Here is a 24,670-nt window from a genome sequence, read left to right as displayed (position 1 = left end):
ATATAGATATAAATATATGTCGATATATATGCATATATTATTGAAAAAGCTCTGCCACAAAAATAACCAAATGGTATAAGGGAGTAATATGCAGGGGATGCTGCTCTAATGCCTGAAATTCCTTTTTTAACTCTCCTTATTTGCAGCAAACTCTAATTATGACGACTAAGAATGACAGGAATTCTTGAAAGAAAGGTAGAAAATGGCAATAAAAAGCCAATCCTGTATTAATGGAAGCAATGCATATTTAACCTTCTCCCCAACAACATTAATTCCCAAAATTTCAGTAACTTACAGTTAATTACTCTGTAGCTAAATGCTGCTTTTGGCTGAGTAGTCCTCCTGATTTCACTTACCAGGGTGAAAATAGAGAGATGTCTAACAACCTGCTTGAGAGTGTGCATTTAACGAGAATGAATTAAATTTTCATGCTAAGAAAGGAAACTAACAACAGTTCATTTGGAAATTCCAATTTCTAACTAAGCTATGATTTGGAAGAGGCAAATCTTTTTTTTTCTTTTTTTTAACCTGTTTGTAAAGACAGGGTCAAGAAGCTGGCTCATTTATTAATTAATTATTTCGTAGTTCCATCCCTTTATACATAGAACATCTGCTGAAGACCAACTATGTTTGAGAACATAGATATGGCTAATATATGTTTCTGATCATAAAGATTTCTCAATTAAGAGGAACATAATTATGTGCCCAAATTACTTAGGCCCAAAATGACAGGTGCTATTAGAGATTTGTGGCTGTAGGAGACTTATACCTGATTCAGGTATGATGGCTATTTTGGGTAGAAATGATGGCTATTTTGGGTAGAAAATGTTAAATAGTGCTTTCTACTATTTAGTAACCTAGAAAACCCAGATACAATCATTAATGTTGAAAGATTATCAAATTATTCTACAAAGATTTCAAGTATTTTGGAGTTTATTTATTACAAATTAATGTGCTAAACTGTGCATCTTTCTAGTCTAGTCCTAAAGCAGGGCTTCTTGACTAGTCATCCTTTTAATCAAATAGTTTATATAACTTGAAGAAAAAAATTATTTAAAATCATTCTCTAGTCTCCTTTTGTAACTTTGTTAGGGAAGACATTTTTCAAATTATTATTCAATATCTCTTACTGTGAAATGTATAAAGAAACTCTTTTATTTTAGTGCTACTAATGAGTTTACCAACAGATTAAGAGAGAAACTTCTCACTGTCAGGAACAGAGAAAAATATTACCCTTTTTCCTTGGTTACCCTGAAGCTTAAAGATACACTGTTATTAAAACTCAACTTGTTCTCATTACACCTAGAATAATAACCTCACCATGACATAATTGCTTTTAATGGCACCAGACATCTATTTTGTGTAAATTGCTTCAAATCTTCTGATGTAGCCAGGGCCTGATAACAAAAAATTATATGTATATTCTCTTTAAATATATATTACATATTACATACCTTTATATATGTATATATTATATAAATATACAGTCAGCTCTCCACATCCTCATGTTTGGAATTTGTGGTTTCAACCAACCACATATTAATAATATTTTTTAAATAATAATACAATCATAAAAATAAATTTATAAATATGGAATAACAACTATTTATACAGCATTTACATTGTACTAAGTATTGTAAGAAATCTGCAGATGAATGTATATGGGAGGATGAATATACATTATATGCAAATACTACATCATTTTATATACCTGAATTGAGTATCCTCAAATTTTGGTATTTACAGGGATCCTGGAACCAGTCCCTCATGCATACTGTGGAATAACTGTATTTATATGTATGTGTTTATATATGTGTGGAACTATATGTAAAGTTACATGTGAAATTATGTATATAAATTTTAAATTATATAAATACATAAATACATGTGTATGTGTCTGTGTGTATGCATATATATATATATATATATATATACTCTCTAAGACAAATTATTCAAATTCATACAATTTGGCTTAAATACTCTAAAAGGTTTTAAGCCTTATCCCAAGACTGATTTTGCAAAATATTAGAAGTTTTTATCAAATAGTTTTCACTTACATTCTCAGAAATATTCTTGTACCCATGTTTCTACTAATCTGCATAGCAAAGCCAAAGGATCCGAGATTTTCCACTTGATGGATAGATAAACTGATAGATGGATGGATGGAATGATTGACTAATTGTTTTATTCACTTAGTAATTAATACAAAAAATATTGAATGTTGATTTCTACATTTAGAAAAAGTAAAAATAATAGAGCCACTGCCTGGCCTTTAAAGAGGTCCCTATGTGGTGGAACAGGTAGAGGTAGAAAAAGATAAAATGTAATTAACTATGTTAAATGCAAAATGGACAATATGCAATATGAGCACAGAGGAGGAAATGTTAATAGTTACCAATTAATTCACTACTAGATGCCATAATAATAGTTATGATTTGATGTACTTTTACTATTAATCAAGTTTAAATGCTTTACTTGAATTAATCTCATATAAACTATACAACAATCTACAGAATTAGCTAAAGAAATTAAATTTACCTTTTTTATTATTAATATTGTCATAAATTTAATTTTGTCAATTTTATTTATTTCATTTAGTATTTTTCTGAGGAACTAATATAATATTTGGTTGTATAGCCTTCTGCTGTGTTTTTCTCTGTTTTTTAAATTCTACTTTTTGTTCATTGTCTTTTTCTTCTATTTATTTCATCTTAATATGCTGTTCTTATCCCTTTTTGGCTTAAAAGATTAGCAACTTGTTTTCTAATGTCTTAATTTAAGATTATATGCTTTTCTTATAAATATTGCTTTGGTTGCATTCTAAAGTTTTTGTACAAAATGCACTTACTATTTTAATGATCGAAATTTTTTATAATTTTCATTATATTTTGGTGACTATGTATTTAGAGGTGTATGTGACATTTTTCTCTTCATTTCTAAACTTTTTTTTTCTAATTGATTTTTACTGGATTAGCATTTTGCCACAGCACTTAGTTCATAATAATATTGATTTTTTTTAGTTTGTCTTGAGACTTGCTTTTAGGCCAACTACTAGGCTCTAATACATGACAAATTTTGCAAAGGTTCTATGTGCACTTGAAAAGTGTTTGTATAGATGATAATGTTCATGAGAAAGAGCTTTGTTTTATTCACAACCATAAAGTGCCTGGCATACACAAGTTTTTAAAAATATACCTAAGTCTAATAAATTCACTAATTGCTGCATATGTAAATTCACTATGATATGTCTAAAAAGTATAAATTTCATCAATACTTTTTCTTTCTGCCCCAAAAATATAAACACCAAAGGCTTTACTTTTATTTCCCTGCTTTCATTTTATAGTTGCCTAGTACTTTAGTGCAACTTTATTTTTACTTTATATTTTTATTTATGTGTATATTTAACTTTCACTCATATCGAAACCCAAGGCTCCAATTTTTATTTTATGCCTATTTGATTCTCATCAGAAAATTGTTCATAAATGTAAATCAATATATAACTGCAGGGTGAGATTTATTTTGTTTTCACTATATGGTTTGTAGATTTATTTCATGACTATATGTGAATAAATCAAGTTTATAAGCTAAATTTATGGGCTTTTATTTTTATCCATTTTAAATCAACTTTTATTTTTCTTAGAGTAATCCATGCAGATGCTTTAAAAAGTTAAATACACATAAGCTTATAAAAAATGTAATTGTTCCTCTCACTCTCCTACTCTCACTTTTGGAAATTCTCCATTTCTTCTCTTATTTACCTTTAACATTGTGAGTGTATTCACACACACACACACACACACACACACACACTCATCTTTTAAATATTTAAATGTATTAACATAGTACTATAATATGAAAGGTAAAAATCTTTTACCTTTCTTATACTTTCACTCCTCTTCTTTATCCTTTTTAATATGATTAAACCATAATTATTAAATAGATATTGTGTTTAAGTATTATGGCTATAAATATTTTTGCTGATAAACCAATTTCCCTTTTTTGAATGTCATTGATTCAGCATTAATAACATTTAACTTTCTTATACCTCTTGACAAATACCTTTATATTTTCCAATGGTTCTGTAAAACACTTTTAATGCTATATTTTAATGCCATATGGTTTCAAAGTTATTAGATAAGATAGTTGCTCGGCTAAGAAAAAAACTCCTCAATTACTCAATTTACCTGCTACAAAAGTGACCTTTTCTACCTTTATAATTAAAAGATATTTTGGCTGGGGATTTGGATTCTAGATTGAAAAATACTTTTCTATCCAAATTGTTCATATACACCTATATTATCTTTAATTAGATGAATCATTGCATTAAGAATTCAAACACGGGCAAGTGTGGTGGCTCATACCTGTAATTCCAGCACTTTGGGAAGCCAAGGTGGGTGGATCACTTGAGATCAGGGGTCCAAGACCAGCCTGGCCAACGTGGTAAAACATTGTCTCTATCAAAAAATGCAAAAATTAGCCAGGCATGGTGGCACATGCGTGTAATCTCAGCTACTCAGGAGGCTGAGGTGAGAGAATTGCTTGAACCCAGGAGACAGAGGTTACAGTGAGCAGAGATCTTACCTTTGCACTCCAGCCTGGGTGAAAAAGTGAGACCCTGTCTTCAAAAAAATATAGACATCATTCTTATTTTGGTGGGGGAGCAGTCCTATGAATCTATAAAATATTCTTCTGCTAATACAGATTTGTATTTTCTTTTATTCTTAATCATCTTCGGTAAGTCAATGGAGGTGAAGAGGTTATAGAAACATTTTGGTTATCTAAAATGGAAATAAACACTGAGATAAACAACAGGGTAGAAAAAATATCACTTTAATTACTGACAAAGTAGAAATAGGAAATTGTGGCTTAGGTGTATGTGTGGCAACAATCAGCTTCATAATATTAGACTTAATAATTAAACATACCTACATGCCTGGTCATAGACTGTGCTGGAAAATTGATGCAGCCACACACATCCATACTTGACAACTTTTTAACATAGGGGAGCAGATCAAAAGACAGAACTCTTGGTGACAGCTAATTCCCACAGAAAAAGGGAAAAGGAAGAGGTGATACCATTGATGCCTAGATACTTCTCCCAATTATATGTTCAGAATTTACTCTCCTTCCCTGAAAAGAGCAGTAATGAGGAGGAAGAGAAAAGCCTGAATGTCACATTAAATTTTGGCCTTCACTATGTGTATCAGCTTCCTAGGGCTGCTGCAACACATTATCACAAAAATCGTGGTTTAAAACAAGAGAAATTTATTTTCTCACAGTTCTGGAGGCCAGAAGTCTGAAGTTGATGTGTTGGTAGGGCTACATTCTCTCTGGTAGGGTTTGATGATATCCTCCAAAGTTCATGTCTTACAAACATGATCCCCAATGTAACAGGATTAAGAAGTGAGACATTTAAGAAATGATAAGAGCAAAGGTTTCTGCTGTCATTAACAGAGTAATATTCTCATCACAGAATGAGGTTATCACATGAAAGGACAACTTTGTAATCCCTTCCCCCTTCTCCTTGCCTTTTTCTTCCTCTCACTTTCTTACTTTCTCTCTCTCTGGCCATTCTGCCTTCCACCATAGGAGACACAGCAAGAAGGTTCTTACAGGATGCCAGTATCCCAATCTTAAGAATTCTCAGCCTCCAGAATCATGAGCCAATAAATTTTTGTTCATTATAAGTTTTCCAGTCTTAGGTATTATTCTAGGTTGGATGCAGTGGCTCACGTCTGTAATCCCAGCACTTTGGTGAGCCAAGACAGACAGATCACTTGAGGTCAGGAGTTCAAAACCAGCCTGGCCAATATGGTGAAATCCCATCTTTAATAAAAATACAAAAATTAGCTGAGTATGGTGACTCATAACTGTAATCCCAGCTACTCAGGAAGCTGAGGAAGGAGAATCACTTGAACCCAGAAGACAAAAGTTGCAATGAACCAAGATCCATTGCACTCCCACCTGGGTGACAGAGCAAGACTCCATCTAAAAAAAAATAAGAAAAGCAAAGAAATTTTCTAGGAAGAAATTCAAGCCTGCTGGAGAAATTTTCATAAGTAACAAGGAGCCAAATGTTAATTACCAAGACAAAGGGGAAAAAGTCTCCAGGTCATATCAGAGACTTTTGTGGCAGTCCCTCCCATCACAGGCCCAGAGGCGTAGGAGGAAAAATTTATTTCATGGGCCAGGGCCAGGGCCACTCTGCTGTGTGCAGACCAGGGACTTGGTGCCTTTTGTCCCAATTGCTCTAGCCATTGCTAAAAGGTATCAAGGTACAGTTCACACTGAGGCTTAAGAAGGTCCAAGCCACAAGTCTTGGCAGCTTCCACATGGTATTGAGCCTGCAGGTGCACATAAGTCAAGAATCAAGGTTTGGGAACCTCCATGTAGATTTCAGAGGATATATGGATGCTCAGACAGAAGTTTGCTACAGGGGTTGGTCCCTCATGGAGAACCTCTGCTAGGGTACTGTGGAAGGGAAATGTAGGATTGGATTCCTCACACAGAATCCCCATGGGACATTGCCTAATGGAGCTGTGATAAGAGGGGTACCATCTTCCACACCCCAGAATAATAGATCCACCAACAGCTTGCCCTGTGCACCTGAAAAAGCCACAGACACTTAACGTCAGCAATGAAAGCACCTGGGAGAGAAGCTGTACCCTTCAAAGTCACAGGGCAGAGCTGCCCAGGGCCATGGGAGAACCACCTCTTGCAACAGTGTGCCCTGGATGTGAGACGTAGAGTCAAAGGAGATTATTTTGGAACTTTAAAGTTTAATGGCTGCTCTTTCGGATTTCAGACTTGCATGAGGCCTGTTGCCCCTTCACTTTGGCCAATTTCTCTCAGTTGGAATGGGTGTATTTACCCAAATGCCTGTATATCCATTGTATTTAGGAAGTAACTAACTTGGTTTTGATTTTATAGGCTCATAGGCAAAAGGGTCTTGGCTTCTCTCAGATGAGGCTTTGGACTTGGACTTTTGAGTTAATGCTAGTGTGAGTTAACACTTTGGGAGACTGTTAAAAGGACATTATTGTGTTTTGAATTGTGAGGATATGAGATTTGTGAGGGGCCAGGGGCAGAATAATATGGTTTCGGTGTGTACCCACCCACATCTCATCTTGAACTGTAGTTCCCATAAGCCCCATGTGTTGTGGGAGGGACATGGTGGGGGGGTAATTGAATTATGGGGGTGGTTACCTCCATGCTGTTCTCATGATAGTAAGTGAGTCCTCACAAGAGTTGATTTTTATAAAAGGTGCTTATGTTTTATAATGGGCGCATTCCCCACTTTGCTCTGCATTTCCCCTTGCTGCTGCCATGTGACGAAGGACATGTTTGTTTCCCCTTTCAACACAATTGTAACTTTCCTAAGGCCTTCCAATCCATGCTAGACTGTGAGTCAATTAAAGCATTTTCCTTTATAAATTACCCAGCTTCCAGTATGTCTGACCTGACCAGTATGTCTGCCAGCCTCTTACAGAGTTTCTGCCTAGCCACATCTGCTTGCAGCACAGACTCAGATGGCCAGATAGGGTACATCTCAGCAGACACTGCCAGCAGCCCACATCTTACCATCAAAGAACTTTTACAAAGGGGCCTCTGCCAGTGTCCACCTACCCACAGCCTCCTTTTATTACTTTGCTGGCAGGCACGCATGCTGCAGATACCACCGTGCCACTGCCCCACCACCAACCCACCACTGCCAGCAAGAACACACACATGAGGACCCAGCGGTCTTTTGTGCCACAGTTACATGTGAGCGCCTGTTGACCTTAATATCACTGGCCCAGTGAAGCAAGTTTTCTGGCACTCGCCATCAGGGTGTTGTTGCCAGTGGACCAGGAACAACTTAGGCCTTCCAGTATAGCAGCTGCTTAACCTTAAAGGGACAGAGAACAAACCTGTGAACCTGGTCCCAGCCACCCAGGGATAGAGTATATAGCCCAGAAGTGCTAAGCTGAGCCTTGACCCCTGAAGTCATCCAGAAAGTAAGCCAGTCAACTAAATCTAACTTATACCACAGCCAAACACTCAAGAGCATTAAAAAATACAAAAGCAAAAAGTCCTATCCAAAGGATAGCGACTTCAAAGATTAATGGAACAACAACCTACACAGAATAAGAAAGAAACAGCATAAACACTCTGGCAACTCTAAAAGCCAGAGTGTCTTCTTATCTCCAAATGACGGCACTAGATACTCAACAATGATTCTTAATCAGGCCGAAATGTCTGAAATCACAGTTATAGAATTCAAAATCTTGATGCTAATGAAGATCATTGAGATTCAGAGAAAGTTGAAACCCAATCCAATGAATCTAAGGAATTCTAAGGAATCCATGAAAATGATTCAAGAGCTGAAAAACAAACTAGGCATTTTAAGAAAATGAATCAAGAAGATTTGATACAGTTGAAAAACTCACTACCAGAAACAATCAGAAGTATTAACAGCAGAACAGACAAAGCTGAGGAAAGAATCTCAGAGCTTGAAGACTGGTTTTTCAAATAAACTCAGAACAATAATAGATAAAGAGTTTTAAAAATTAAACAAAAGCTCACAGAAATACAAAATTATGTCAAGAGACCACACCTATGACTTACTGGCATCTGTGAAAGAGAGGGAGAGACAGGAAGCAACCTGGAAAACATGCTTGAGGATGTTGTCCACTCAACCTCACTAGACAGGCTGAGATTCAAATTCAAGAAATGCAGAGAACTCCTGTGAGACACTAGAAAAGATGACAATCCCAAATCATAGCCATCTGGTTTTCTGAGGTTAATGTGAAAATTTATACAAAGGGAACTCCATAAGACTGACTGACAGCAGAGCTTTCAGCAGCCAAACTCTACAAGCCACAAAAGACTGGGGGCATATAAATAAAGCATTCTTAAATAAAGAAATTCCAAGAATTTTATACGTAGCCAAACTAAGCTTTATAAACAAAGAAGAAATAAAATCCCTTTTAGACAAGCCATTGCTAAAGGAATTTGTTACCACCACACCTGTTTTACAAGAGGACCATAAGGGAGTGTAAAACATGAAAGTGAAAGACAGTTATTGGATACCACAAAAACACACTTAAATATGTAAATTATTGACACATTAAAGCAACTGCATTATTTAGTCTAGATAATAATTGGCAAACAATATAATGACAGGATCAAATTCATATCTGTCTATCTATCTACCTACCTATCTTTCTATCTATATATAAATCCATCTATTGAGACAGGGTCTCACTGTCACACAGGCTGGAGTGCAGCAATTTTGGCTACTGTAACCTCTACCTCCTGGGTTCAAAAGATTCTCACGCTTCAGCCTTATGAATAGCTGGGATCATAAATGTGTGCCACCATGCCTGGCTAAATTTTGTATTTTTTGTAAAGGTGGGGTTTTGCCATATTGGTCAGGCTGGTCTTGAACTCCTGGCCTGAAGTGATTCAACTACATTGGCTCGTAAAGTACTAGGATTACAGGCATGAGCCATCACTTCCAGCCTCACACAAATCAATATTAATCTTGAATGTAAACAGGATAAATGCCCTCACATAAAAGGCTCAAAGTGGCAAGTTGGATAAAGATGCAAGATCCAGTTTTAGGCTGTCTTTAAGGGACCCATCACACATGCAATGATGTGCTATGGGCTCAAAGTAAAGGGATGAAGAAAGATCTATAAAGCAAATAGAAAACAAAAAGAGCAGGGATTGCTATTCTCATTTCAGACAAAACAGACCTTAAAGCAACAATAATCAAAAAAGGACAAAGAAGGGTATTATATAATGATAAAGGGTTCAATAAGAAAATCTATATTGACCCATCACTAGAGCAGCCAGATTTATAAATCAAGTTCCTAGAGACTTAAAAATAAATTTAGATAATCACACAATAATAGTGGGAGACATCAATACCCCCCTAACTGCATTAGACAGATTATTGAGCTAGGAAACTAAAAAGATATTCAAGAACTGAACTTGACACATGGTCAAGTGGACCAAACAGACATCTGTAGAATGCACCACCCAATAAGAACAGAATATACATTCTTCTCATCTGCGTATGGCACATACTTCAATATTAACTACACACTCAACCATAAAACAATTCTGACCAACATCCCTGATGAACATTGATGCAAAAACCCTCAACAAAATACTAGCAAATCAAATTGAGCAACACATCAAAAAGCTAATTCACCTGACTGATGTGGTTTGGCTATATCTCCACCCATATCTTATCTTAAATTGTAGCTTCCATAATCCCCACAAGTCATGGGAGTGACCCAGTTTGAGGTAATTGATTCATGGGGGGGTGTTTTTCCCATTCTGTTCTCATGATAGTAAGTCTCATGAGATCATATAGTTTTATAAAAGGCAGTTCTCCTGCACAAACTCTTTCTTGCCTCTGTGTAAGACAGGCTTTTGCTCCTCCTTCACCTTCTACCACAATTGTGAGGCCTCCCCAGCCACATGGAACTGTGAGTCCATTAAACTTCTTTTTCTTTATAAATTACACAGTCTCAGGTATGTCTTTATTAGCAGTATGAGAACAGACTAATACAATGATCACGTAAGCTTTATTCCTGGAATGCATGGTTGGTCTAACATACACAGATCAACAAATGTGATTCATGACATAACACAATTAAAAAGAAAACACATAATTATCTCAACAGATACAGAAAAGTATTTCAATAAAATTCAACATTCTCTCATGTTGAAAACCCTCAAGAAACATGGCATAGGAGAAACATTGCCAAAATAAGAGCCATCTGTGAAAAACTCACATCCAACATCATACTGAACAAACAAAAGCTGAAAGCATTTCCCTTGAGAACCAGAACAAGACAAGGATGCCCACACTCACCATTCCTATTCAACATTGTTCTGGAAGTCCTTGCCAAAGCAATCAAACAAGAGAAAGAAACAAAAGGCATCCAAACAGAAAGAGTTAGTTAAGCTGTCTCTCTTTGCAGATGTGATTCTACACCTAGAGAACACCACAGTCTCTGCTCAAAGGCTCCTAGATCTGATAAACTTCGGCAAATTTCAGGACACTAAATCAATGTACAAAAATTAGTATTATTTCTACATACCAATATTGTCCAAGCTAAGACTCAAATAAAAAATGCAATTGCATTCACAATAGCCCCCCACACACACACACACAGACACACACACACCCCATAGGAATTCAGCTAACTAGGGAGTTAAAAGGTATTTACAACAAGAATTACAAAACACAGGTGAAAGAAATCACAGATGACACAAACAAATGGAAAAAACATTCCATATTCTTGTTTAGAAAGAATCAATATTATTAAAATGCCCATACTGGTCAAAGCAATTTACAGTTTGAATGGTGTTTCTATCAAACTACCAATAACGTCTTTCCCAGTTAGAGAAACCTATTCTATAATTCATATGGAACCAAAAAGCAGATGGATAGCCAAAGCAATCCTAAGCAAAAAGAACAAATCCAGAGGCGTCACATTATTTGACATCAAACTAGACTACAAGGCTATGATAACAAAAACCACATGATACTGGTACAAATGCAGAAACATAGACCAATAAAACAGATTAGAGAACCCAAAGATAAAGCTACACATTTACAACCATTTGATCTTCAACAAAGTCAACAATAATAAGTAATGGTGAAAGAACTCTTTGTTCAATAAAGGGTGCTGGGATAACTGGCTAGTCATATGCAGAAGATTGAAACTGGACCCTTACCTTTCACCATAGAAAAAAATCAACTTACAATGAATTAAAGACTTAAATGTAAGACCTAAAATTACAAAATCCCTGGAAGAAAATCTAGAAAATACCATTCTGAACCTAGGCGCAGGCAAAGATTACATGATGAAAACTCCAAAAGCAATTTCAACAAAAACAAAAATTCCTAAGTGTCACCTAATTAAACAAAGGAGCTTCTCCATAGCAAAACAAACTATCAACTGAGTAAACAGACAGCCTACAGAATGGGAGAAGATATTCATGAACTATACATTCAACAGATGTCTAATATCCAAAATCTGTAAGGAAATTAAACAATCAACAAGCAGAAAACAAACAACTCCATTACAAAATGCACAAAGGATATGAACAAATGCTTAAAAGAAGACGTACATATGCCCAGCAAGGATAGAAAAAAGTGCTCAATGTCACTAATCATTAGAAAAATGCAAATCAAAAGCACAATGAGATACCATCTCACACCAGTCAGAATGACTGTTATTAAAAAGTCAAAAAATAACAGATGCTGGTGAGGTTGTGGAGAAAGGGAATGCTGATACACTGCTGGTGGGAATGCAAATTAGTTCAGCCATTGTGGAAAGCAGTTTGGAGATTTCTCAAAGAATTTAAAACATAACTACCATTTAACCCAACTATCCCATTACTGGATATGTATCCAAAGGAATATAAATAATTCTACCGTAAGGACACATGTACTCATATATTCATTGAAGTACTATTCACAATAGAAAAACCATGGAATCAATCTAGATGCCCATCAGTGATGGCCTGGATAAAGAAAATGCCGTGTATATATGCCATGGAATACTATGTAGCCATTAAAAAAGAATGAAATCATGTCTTTGCAGCAACATGGATGGAGCTGGAGGCATTTATTCTAAGCAAATTAGCACAGAAACAGGAAAACGAACACCACATGTTCTCACTTATAAGTGACAGCTAAACATTGAGTACATAGAGACACAAAGAAAAAAACAAGAGACACTGGGGCGTACTTGAGGGTGGGGCATCAGACAAGATTGAAGATCAAAAAACTACCTGTCAGGTACTATGTTCACTACTGAGGCAACAAAATAATTTGTACGCCAAACTCCAATGACACACAATTCACCCATGTAATAAACCTGCACATGTACCCTCGAACTTAAAATAAAAATTGAAAGGGAAAAAAATACAAGGAGGTGGTAAGTCATAGTTCCAGAGGGGCATGGGTCAAAATCAGAGGTTATTCATGCAGATGCAAGAACCACAGATTTATCTATCTATCAATGAAACTTATGCCTAAAAGAAGGAGTACAAAGGCTTGATTTCACAATTCTTGTCAACATAAATGGAATATGTTACTGAACTTTCAGTTTTCTACAAGGGTAAAATGAAAGTTGTTTAAGTCAGTTTAACACCCAGCGTTCATCTTTTTTGCAAGAATCTTTCCAATAACTTAAAATCTCTCTTGTATCTCTTTAAAAATTCATCCCTTGTCTATGAACCCACTATCCATTTTTCTGTGTCTGTATGTAAGTGATAATAGAGAAATCTGCTTAACATTGCAACTTATTACCATTATATTTCTATGAACACCAAAAGCAAATACACCTTCAACACTCCTGGTAAAACTGGCCAGCCTAATTTTTTCTCATTGAAATAACTTTTTTGAATTCTCTCTTCTCAAACCTTTGTCTTTCCCAAGTTGTTTCCCTCAGCAGATGTTCTCACCTGCTTCATGAAGAAAATAAAAGTCATCAGAAAAGAGCTCCTTCTATTTCTTGCTATCACAAACTTCAATTCAGCTACTTCCAAACCCAGGATTTCCTTAGTATCTCCTGTTAAAGCCTATCCTCTTTCTTCCCCTTTCTTCCTTTCTTGGGAGCCTGTTTCCTCTTACATTTTATGAATATCTGCAGTATCAATTACCCCTCATCGTGGAAAAAATACCGTGTGAAATGGGTTGAAGTATGTGGATTGAAGTGTTGACAATTTGGAAATAGCAAACATAGGCAACTTTTGGCTCTCACATGGAACACAAAGAGACTATGAGGAAAGCATGTTTGCTTCTTAACCACTTCAACAGCGACTTACATCACTTCTGTTTATATTTCTTGTCAAAAACATCATGCATGGGGTTGGAATCTCTTAGTAAAAGAATTATATTATGGAAAGATAAAGTGAAAAATGTTGGTGGGCTGCTGGCTGGCCATTTCTCCCATGTCATATATCTAGTCATTTTCAAAAGACTTTGAAAATCACATTTGATACCCCCTCACCCTTATCTCTCACATCAAATTGTTTGCTATTTCCCTCGGTTTTACCTCTTACACATACACTCATATACTCCCAATCTTGATTTTTGACCTAGGTAATGTGCCTTTCCATGAGCGATATTTCAGTAGACTCCTAAACAGTCTTGCCATATTCACTCTGTTGGCCCCAGTCCATTTACCATTTGCAACCAGAGGGATCTTTAAAAAATGCAAATCTTTACTCTGTTTCTTCTCATTGATCTGACTTTTACAGTCTAACACTGACTTTCTCAAAACTTTTGTTGGCTATTGGGATAAAACTCAAAATGCATAACATCATCTATAAGAATTTGCATGATCTGGCCGGGCACGGTGGCTCAAGCCTGTAATCCCAGCACTTTGGGAGGCCGAGGCGGGTGGATCACGTGGTCAGAGATCGAGACCATCCCGGTCAACATGGTGAAACCCCGTCTCTACTAAAAATACAAAAAAACATTAGCTGGGCATGGTGGCGCATGCCTGTAATCCCAGTTACTCGGGAAGTTGAGGCAGGAGAATTGCCTGAACCCAGGAGGCGGAGGTTGCAGTGAGCCGAGATCGCACCATTGCACTCCAGCCTGGGTAACAAGAGCAAAACTCTGTCTCAAAAAAAAAAAAAAAAAAAAAGAATTTGCATGATCTGCACCGGGTCTACTTTTACAGTCTCACCTCTTTCATTCTCTCATCCTGTGTTATAGGTACACTAAACTTTTTTTCCCAATTCCTTGGGCAAATGATGCTGAAAAAGTCTCTACTCCTTTCACTTAATGAACTATTTCCCCAACAGATCACACTTCAAGTTCCCAGAGTTGAGGTCGGGGGGCATCTTCAAAACTTCTGATCAACTAAAACCTTTCAAATTTGTACTTTGATTGTACCACACAACTTTCCTTCAATTTTTAATATCTTAGTTTTAGGTTAAATATATCTTCATTCAATTTTTCTGTTAAGGCTTGTCTCCTCACACTAAACCTAAGCTTCATATGGACAAGAACTGTCATTGTATTTGTTCACTCTTTGTAACATCAATGCCTAGAAAAATGCCTAACATATAGAGAGGTGCTAAAAATTATTGCTGACAAGTTATAACTAGTCTTAGTTTCAACAAAAATTTCATTTTATGCCACAAATGAGGGCCTAATTCGGTTTATCATTTCTCCATTGACAGTATAGTTTGAGTACCGAATGTATTAAAAAAAATGAACCACTGGTGGCAATATAGGTTTTAAGATTCATGAAAAAGATTGTAAACTGGCCTCCATTCCATTCAAATATTTTAATTTTGGAGGGATTTGCCTTTTACTCACAAAAATTAATTCATTAATTTGCCCATTTGAAATGTATTTAGCCCTCACTAATTGTAAAACATCTTGCCAAGCATTGAATTAAATTTGTCTATGCTTTCCAGATGGAGTATCTCTGGTGCTTTAATTTTGCAAAGAGATTCTACCATCACCTTTGTTACACATTTCACAGGGCCTGCCTTAAACCAGTACATTAAATGTTCATTTCATGCTTGCCTCACAGAAGCCTAGATAAACATTTGGAATTGCAATGGTGTCATTATCTTTGATTAGTGATTAAACTAACTAATACCCCTCCATGCCTGCCCTTTATTTTAAACAACAGGAAAAGAAGAAGTAGATGTTGATTATTAGGCACTAATGTAGAGCATTCATGCATAATTATAATTCTACTCATGAATATGAACAGGTTAGACGTCATTTGTTATTCTCAACAGTGTGGAATGTACCTCAACCAGTGCTACACTCATTTAGGATTAGAAAACAGACTGGGATAAGGAAAGCTATTCTGGGGAAAATACTGGGTAAGAGCCAAGCACTCTTGCTTGTGCTTCATGTGAAAGTGGTCCCTAGGTCTTTCATCACACAAATTGAAGCTGGTTATTTAAGATTCCAACAGAGGAGCTACATTGTTAGTAGCAATTGTTAGTAGCAGCTTGGAATAATGCTGATGTTTGGATTATAAAGCAGTGACATTTGGAAGCAACACAATTCAGTTGGAAAGGTTCTGGTTTCAGGTAGCCCTGAGTTTAAATTCTGCTTCTGCTGCTTTCTAGCTGTGTTAACTTAGATAGATAATTACCCTCTTTGAGTTTTAACATCTTTAACTACAAAGAAGTAATAACAGTGTCATTTCTTATAATGTTTATCTAAGTTAAAATAATAAATATGTACTTTTAAAATACTAGTAAGTAGACAGGTTGTGTTTTTGAAATAAAATTGAAATCAATCACATTGATGACATTTTCTCTTTTCAGTCCATCTAGTAAAGTATTTAAAAAATATATAGGTCATTTAAAAACTTCACTTTGCTGAAATTATTTTAGTTATCTCTAAGTCAACTGGCTAAATTTTACCTGTTATCTGAATGGTAATACATTCTGGTCTCTTATCTTCCATGAGAACCAAATTATTCCCTCTTGTTTATAGATTATGTATGTATTAAGCTCATATCACTCTTCCTGAGAAACACTGATCACCCAATTAACTACCTAGTGAAGTATAACACCTTCCTTTGCTCCATTTGCCATTTTCCCACCCACACCTATAACAAGTGACAATACAGGACAGAAACAATACAGGACAGTTAAATTTGAATTTTGGGTAAGAAATGTATTTTTTTTACTATAAGTATATCCCAAATTTTGCACATGATATACATATACTTATTTTCAATATCTCTCAAGTCCCACCTAACACAAAATGTAACAGTCAGATTTTCTTATGAAATTAGGACATAAAGCCTCATGACACAAGTTTACCTTTGTAACAAAACTTCACTTTTACCCCTGAACTTAAAAGTTAAAACAAACAAACAAAAAACAACTCTAGTTAGTCCACAATGAATGTTGGAACTGGTGGATCACATAGATCAGCCTTTGTTCAATCAGATATAGAGAAAGCTGGTCTGCAAACAGAAAGAATGACACAGACTTCGGAGGTGTAGAAATGAGAGACCACATGGCCACAGAGAGATGGTGAGAGTAACCCCAGTTTGTAACCTACTATTTTCTTGATTCCCTTCATTCTGAATACAGACTATACATTTTCTACTATTGCTTTTTATGTAATCCCTCTGTATACAATAATTTTTTTTGGTTAAGCTAGTATGAATATAATTTTAGGTCTTGCAAGAATGTTTCTGTCACGAAAGCATCAGTTTTCACTCAACAACTATACTTTACTTCACCACATCCATTATAGTTCTGAAGACCCAATATCAGAAACTGTTTATAATTGAGAATACAAGATTGCTCACCTGTAGTTTCATTCACTTACCTGTGTATAGCAAATAGAATGAAAATTATGATTGTTCAGAATTAATGAAATCCTATATATTCCAAATTTAAATGTTTTTAAATATTTTGGAGTTTGAGAGAAAAAGCAAAAAAAAAAAATTTATTTGGGGAGAATTGACATCAGGTTTTCTTTATAAAGCATTTGATGATAGGGTTACGATTTTTCCTGAGTTTTATTATCAGATAAATGCATTTAAATATCAGTGAGAAACTCAGTAGATTTCAGCCAAACTAGCCTTTCAGTTTTTTGGCAAATTTCTTTTGAGTTCAGTTCAGTTCCTAGATCTTTCCTACTTTGGGTCTTTATAATGGCTGCTCTGCCTTGTGTTGGATCTTTCTAAGAAATGATGATCAAATCTGAAACTTTACCTGTTGCTAGTTTAAGCAATAGTTATTGTCCATTCTCTTCTGTATTTTCTTCCCCATATTGCATTGTATTTTGCTCCAATTGTTTCCCTATTTCAAGAAATTGAGATTTTTACTTATATCAATATAGAGAATATTCATAAGATAGAAAGATCTATTGTGACTTGTTGTATTTTTTATTTTGAATACAAATCTAAACATTTGTTAAGTGCAGATAGATTGAGTAGGAATAAGGGATGATGTAGAAAAGTAAATTGAAATGCCAATGATAACATTATCTTTTATTTTATTTATGTATTCACTTTAAACATGTTACTTTGAATACTTTAAATAATTTAAATATATTATTTGCTAGGCATATACTTTTTTGTTAAAAGTTAAAAAGTCACACATAAGAAACTTTCTGTGTTAAAATAGCAGATGGTCTAGTAATGCAAACAAGCAAGTAAATGCATAATTTAGGGTTGGCTAAGAAAGGAATGATGGAAAATGTAATTCTTCAGCTGCATATACAAATGAAAAGAGTAAGCAGATAAGGAAGGGAATAAGAAAGCATCTTCCCTTTGAAACCTTGGTTTCAAAGAAAGCATCTTCCAAGCAGAGAAAGCAGTGGTTTCAAATTCTTGGAAGTATGAGAGAATATTGAAGAGTTTAGAAACTTAAAATAGGTTGATATACTAAGATGAAAATATTCATTGATTTACTCATTCAACAACATATCTTAGGAGAGAGGGAAGAAGGCCATAGTGGAAGCAGAAGTCCAGATCAAAAGCAGCTTTATATACCATGATAAGAAGTTTGAAATATGTTATTTAGAGAAAAGATTTTTAGTAGGAGAGCTATGATCAGAGTTGCATTCAGATAGGATCACTCAGGTAGCGGATGAGTTTTTAAGAAGGAAGAGACCTTTTGTAGGGAATATGTTTCAGTGAAACAGGCAAATGTAATGTCTGCCTAAAATAAAACAGTGATGAGAGTTAGCAGTTTTGCGTATGCGGAAGGGTAGATTTGAGTATTAAGGAAACAGAATGAAGTCTTAGTGATTTATTCTTAGCAGCTGAAAAGAGGGAGAATAGAAAAAATGCACTTTCATGACTCCCAAAGTTCTGACTTAGATGGCTAGATGGGTGTTGAGGCACCTAACTTTCTCTCTCTCTTTCTCTGCTTCTCACTCTCTGTCTCTTTTTTTCCTCTCTAATGAAAGAGATCATAACTCTGGGGTACTGTATAAGTACTTTTTAGATAATGTATAATCAGTTTATCATCTAAAAAGTATAAAGGACCAGCTATTAACTATACTCTTATTTTATCCTTTTTGTCCCCTTCTCTCTGTTTTTCTTTATTTCTTATAAATTTTCCAACCTCCCTTACTTCTTTTCTTTTTTCTTTCCCTTCTGTAGACATTATCAAGCTGTTTATGTCATCCACTCTTCCAAACAACGACTGATTTGAATAATTTGAGAGAACTAATATTATATGTGCCTGTAAAACCCCAAAAATTATGAGAGTCTCATGGAAAACTGTTAGCTGATTCAGTGAGATCTCCTTTCCTTTCTTGTTCCATGTAAAGAAGACAGCATATGCTTCAGTGAAGTACAGAGAAAAGAGGAGAGAAGAGAAATATTCACATTCTCGGTTTAATGAGAATGAATCTTTTGCTTTCCCAGCATCTCTGAGAATGGATCCCACCTCACTAATTTAAAGCTGAGACAAGATCATGATAGTAGTAAAAAATATCACTGTGCCTTACTGACATGAAATTATCCTTTAAAGGAATATGTTCAAAATATTTAAAATCTTCTAATTCTGAAAGAGTAGATCATAGAAACTTGAACTCACTTTTCCCTTCTTTTCTCCTTGTTCAGGGCCCCTAGCTATTGTGTAAAAACTATATCACATTCAAAAGTCTCTTTTAACTATAAAAAGAATACCCCAGAGAATCTTCTCTCAAAATATTTCTTCCAGCTGTCTCCGGGGCTTCATGAAATCAAAGGTAACTTTTAGCTCATGAGTGGACAAACAAAACTTTGAAATTCATATGTCCTTTTCCAGTGGGTTGGTTTGGGGAAATTTATGATTCTCCTGCCCTTGGGATAATCCTAGCCCTGAAAACACTCTGTATCATAGTGGAGAAGATAAAGAAAGAAAAGAATAGTGAAAGGGATCCACAGGTTGTTAATATCCTTTGTAGGCCATGCCCTCTTGTGCTTTCACTTTTTAAAACATCCTGTCATGAAATCTTTATGCTTACACTGCCATGTAGGTCATACGAGCTCTAGTTTAAAATGGAGTAAGCTGAGTGTTTGAGAGTCAAATTTACTCATCAATGGTTAACTCAGCTTGTTAGTGACAGGGCCAAACTTCAAAGCTAGCTGTGGATGGTTCTGAAATGTGTTGACTTCCCCTGTTTCTGTGCTGAGCAGTTCCTATCTAAAGAAAACATAATCTCAAGTAAGTGGACCTGTGATACTCATAGCAAACGTCATTTGAAGAAACTACTGAAAATAGGGGGAAAAACATGCAAAAAATATGTTTTTCTATTTAGCTCATGAGACAATATTTTGGGGGAAAACTTAAGTTGTTAACAACAAAGCAAAGGCTTGCTGAACAGCAAAAATTACAAACTTCTTTATTTTCTTTTGTCAAAAATCTTTATAACTTTGGTGTTAGAGGATTTAAGAATGTTCTGGAATTAAATAATTCAGACCAGAAGATTTGACTTTCCCTGTGGCCAGCAGCTAAATATTTTTACTCCTGTAGAAAGCTAATTACTGTAAAAACCATTGAAAATGAATCAGTGATGTGCTGATAAATGTTTAACAATAAACTCTATAGGGGAAATTTAAAAAAAAAAGAGCACCCTGATTTGTAGCACTTACCCATTCCATGGTTAAAATAGGGTCACCATGGCTAAGTTCAAGCTAACAACATACTATTAATAAACATAGAGATGCAAAGGGATGCATTATTTATATATTACTTCCATGTAAATAATCAAAAGAGTATAGCTACCGAGATGCGATAAATACATAGGAGGTGATAAATTCTGAGTATTTATTAACTTTGTTTTTAATGCAATTTTTGTGTTATATAATTTAATTTTTAATAATGGCCATGCTTACAAACTTGCTTTCAAAACTTCTGAAAACTTAACAATTGGCTCACACAAGCTGGCACAAAACTTCTTCGGCATCCTGCTCTGATGCCTTCATTTTACTCTTGGCTTCTCTGAGTTCATTTCCTCTCAGTTTTTTTACATCAGTGCTACATGTTGACTTGTCTGCTTTGAGTATATCAAGATTGATTTGGACAGTGTCCCACTCTTTCATTGTCCTGAGTGATAGGTAAGTTTGAAAATTTTCTAATAGACTAACTATACTAAAGACATTTACATGTTTACATTCATAAGAATAATTTCTTAATTAAAATTAATGGAAGGCTAGTGATAGAAATTTCAGGGACCATAGAAGAACAGTATATAAATATTTTAGGCTGCTGCCAATTTCGTAGTGACCTGAAAACTACAATGACCACTTGGTTACCAAGGAATACTACAAGTCCTGAATCCAGATATCCTAATGCTATTGTCATACAATAGTTAAGTTATCCAATTTTTCTTCTGACATAAAACCAAATCTGAATTTACACTAGACCAAACTCAATACTTATGATAATCTTTCTGGGATTTCTTAAAAAGCAGTATTTTAATAGATAGATTGTTGCTTTGATTGAACTGATATACCAAAAATGTCATCAAGGCTTTAAACATATAAAAGGCCTAATCTTAGATCTAGAAGGGATGTTGTTAGGTTATTGAGGTGAGTTAAGCTGAGATCTTTCTTTGAAAAGGACCGTGCTTCTCTCATTACAGACATAGGAGGATATCTTTCTTTAAAGTTGTCCAGAGGAAGATATTTAACAACTTCTCTTGATAAAGTTCAGGCAGGTAAGATTTTTAAACTTTAGAAATCTATTATTATTATTATTATTATTATTATTATACCTTAGTCTGTCCTGCTACATCTTACATTTCATACTCTTCTGTCATTGGCAGAATTGACAACCACTGGACACCATCATCCATGGTCCTAAAGCAAAGCCATTTCTTGAAGATTAATTAAGCTCTTCCCTACCCTTCCCTTTTCATGTTTAACAAATTCAATCACTTTAACTTTTCCACAGAAATTTTATTTTCAGTTTTCCCTCTGTGTAAACATTTCAATCTCTTTCCAACTAATTACATGGTGGTGGTGTGGTTTTATCAACCACCTCCACTCATCTACCCATATTGATTCATTTTGATGGCTGCAGTGGCATTTTACATTTGGAATTTCATGAGTGGTATTTGGCAACCTGCTGCCATGAAAAAATCTAAATCATCCTCTGAAGTGATTTATTACTGCATCTTCTCTTTGCTGACTTTGAAACATGAAAAGGAAACCTGAATTCTTAATGCTAGGATGCATCTGTCAGTAAAACAGTAAGACAAAGAAGATGACTGGCAGTAAAGCCCAAAAGAGAATCTGCAGATTCCCTTACAATAATGGTAATGATAGTAATATCACCCGGAAATGTTCTAATCCCATTGTTATTATTAATACTGATGTCATTTAATAAAGCAAGCTCTTAACTGAGCTTAGTCATTTATTAGCAGCATGTTTAATAGAATGAGTCCTCTATTACAGTTCAGATTTGGTTTAATCTTTGCTCTGTCTTGATTGATAACTTGAACAACTCAATTCCATAAGTGTTATTGAGCAACACATTAGGTAGAACAGTATGTGTGTACTACCAATAAAAAAGAAATATCTCCTGCCTTAGATATATTTATGATGCAGTAGGGCAACTCAGTTAACCTCATTTCTAAGGTTTGTAAAATGGGACTAAGACTTTAGATTGCATGACCTCCTAAAGTCACTTTAAGCTTTATATTACAAGTATTCAAGTTGCATAATCTTGAATATCACTTTTTCAATTTAATTTTATTATTTTTGTTTACAAAACATTATAGATATGCATACGTTTATTTCACCAGCAATCTCATAACTGATAAGCTTGTGTTAAATTAAAATTTTTTCCAACCCACAAGATCCTCCTGTCCCTCATTAGCAAAGTCAGAATAGTAATATCTACTTGTCGTTATATAAAGACCAGTGGAAAGAATTTAGGCAAGCCCTGGCACATAGGAAAAACAAAACGAACAAATAAAACAAAATAAAGCAACCCAATCTTCTCAGAAGAATGAAATAAGATAATCTATATAAACTACTTAGTAGCATGTTTGATGCACAGAAAGCTCTCAAATACAGGAGCTACAGTTAAATTATTATTGTTTTTGATATTTTAAACCACACGCATTATCTCATTTTCATGCATTGTATTCACTGAAATTCATGGGGTAGAAGTTTAATATATACTAAGTATTAGACTCCTAGAGCGTAAGCTACATTTTCAAGATCATACAAATTATTTCCTAAATAAGGCTAAAATATAAGAAGACGAATGAAAAATATCAGATTTAGAAAGAATTTGACACTCTAATTATTAAGATGCAAAATCAGCTTGCTAATTAACCTCCAGATTCTAGACAACAAGAGTTTCATATGTAGTTGCAGGCATGTGAGTATTATTATCTTCACTCCTTAAACAAATTATTGAACAGTAGCATGGACCATGTATTCTGCTGCTGGGGGAGATACAGTTAACAATAACAAATCTATTTTCTACCTCCATTAAGCCAAAAATCTGGTGAAGGAGAAATTTATTTGCCAAATGATTACTTCCAAATTACAACTAGGCTCTAAGAAAAGGTGTGTTAACTAAAGAAAGGGGGATCTGGCCAGCAGATGAAGGAATTTTCCCATGAGAAGTGATGATTGAGACATGAAATTCACTAAAATAAATAGGAGCTGTTTTGATGAAGTGAGTTGCAGAGTTGGTTATGGCTAAGCTGAGATGAGGACATAATAGGAGGGAGCATTATGTGTCCTAGCAGAAGGAAAATATGGCTAGAGCAAGAAGGCAGAGGGCAAAGTGATGCAAAAAGAAACAGAGAATGTAAAGGGCCTGAGGGAATTCAGAGTACAAAGTAACATGCCTCTAGTTAAATACCAGGCTTTAACATAAAAGCAATGAGAAACCACCTCCTATGATCGAATTGTGTATCCTCAGCTCATACTGAAGCCCTACCCCTTACTTTGATTGTATTTATGACCTTTAGGAGGTAGAGATAGATGTGGTCATGAATGTGAGACTCTGATATGGTTTAGATCTGTGTTCCATTAAATCTCATGCTGAGTTGTAATCTCCATTTTTGGAGGCAGGGCTGGCCTGGTGGGAGGTGATTGGATCATGGAGGTAGATTTCTCATGAATGGCTTAGCAACATTTCCTTAGCACTGTTCTCATAATTGTGAATGACTTCTCATGAGATCTGATTGTTTAAAATTATGTAGCACCACCCCATTGATATCTCTTACTCCTGATCTGGGCATGTAAAGTATCTGCTCCCTTTTCCTTCTGCCATGATTGTAAGTTTTTTGAGGCCTCCCCAGAAGCTGAGCAGATACAAGCATAATGCTTCCTCTACAGCCTGCAGAGCCATGAACCAATTAAACTTACTTTCTTTACAAATTATCCAGGCTCAGGTATTTCTTTATAGTAACGTGAGAATAAACTATTATGATGCAGAAAATTGGTATCAACCATTGGGGCATTGCTGTAAAGATACCTGAAAATGTAGAATAAGTTTTGGAACTAGGTAATGGACAGAGATTGAAAGCATTTGGACAGCTCAAAAGAAGACAGGAAGATGAGGGAAAGTCTGAAACTTCATAGAGACTGGTTGAATGATTGTGACTAAAATGCTAATAGTATATTGATGGTGAAAGCCAAGTTTACTAGGTCTCAAATGGAAATGAGAAACTTATTGCGAACTGGAGCAA

The 24,670-nt window shown here is 35.2% G+C and overlaps 1 long non-coding RNA gene across 1 annotated transcript; it reads left to right on the top strand.

Annotated features, from left to right (window-relative positions):
- Nucleotides 1–10,766: 10,766 nt before the first annotated feature.
- LOC116525366 lies at nt 10,767–16,477 on the top strand. The gene is made up of 3 exons (XR_004257654.1): nt 10,767–10,953; nt 13,052–13,056; nt 16,466–16,477. It is a non-coding gene; the product is annotated as an uncharacterized LOC116525366 (long non-coding RNA).
- The last annotated feature ends 8,193 nt before the right edge of the window (nt 16,478–24,670 follow it).

Source organism: Sapajus apella, unplaced genomic scaffold (genome assembly GCF_009761245.1).
Source record: "Sapajus apella isolate SASKATOON/1434 unplaced genomic scaffold, GSC_monkey_1.0 scaffold47, whole genome shotgun sequence".
NCBI lineage: Eukaryota > Metazoa > Chordata > Mammalia > Primates > Cebidae > Sapajus > Sapajus apella.
Note: the sequence above shows the minus strand (reverse complement) of the source record. Positions and strands in the feature narration are given on the sequence as shown.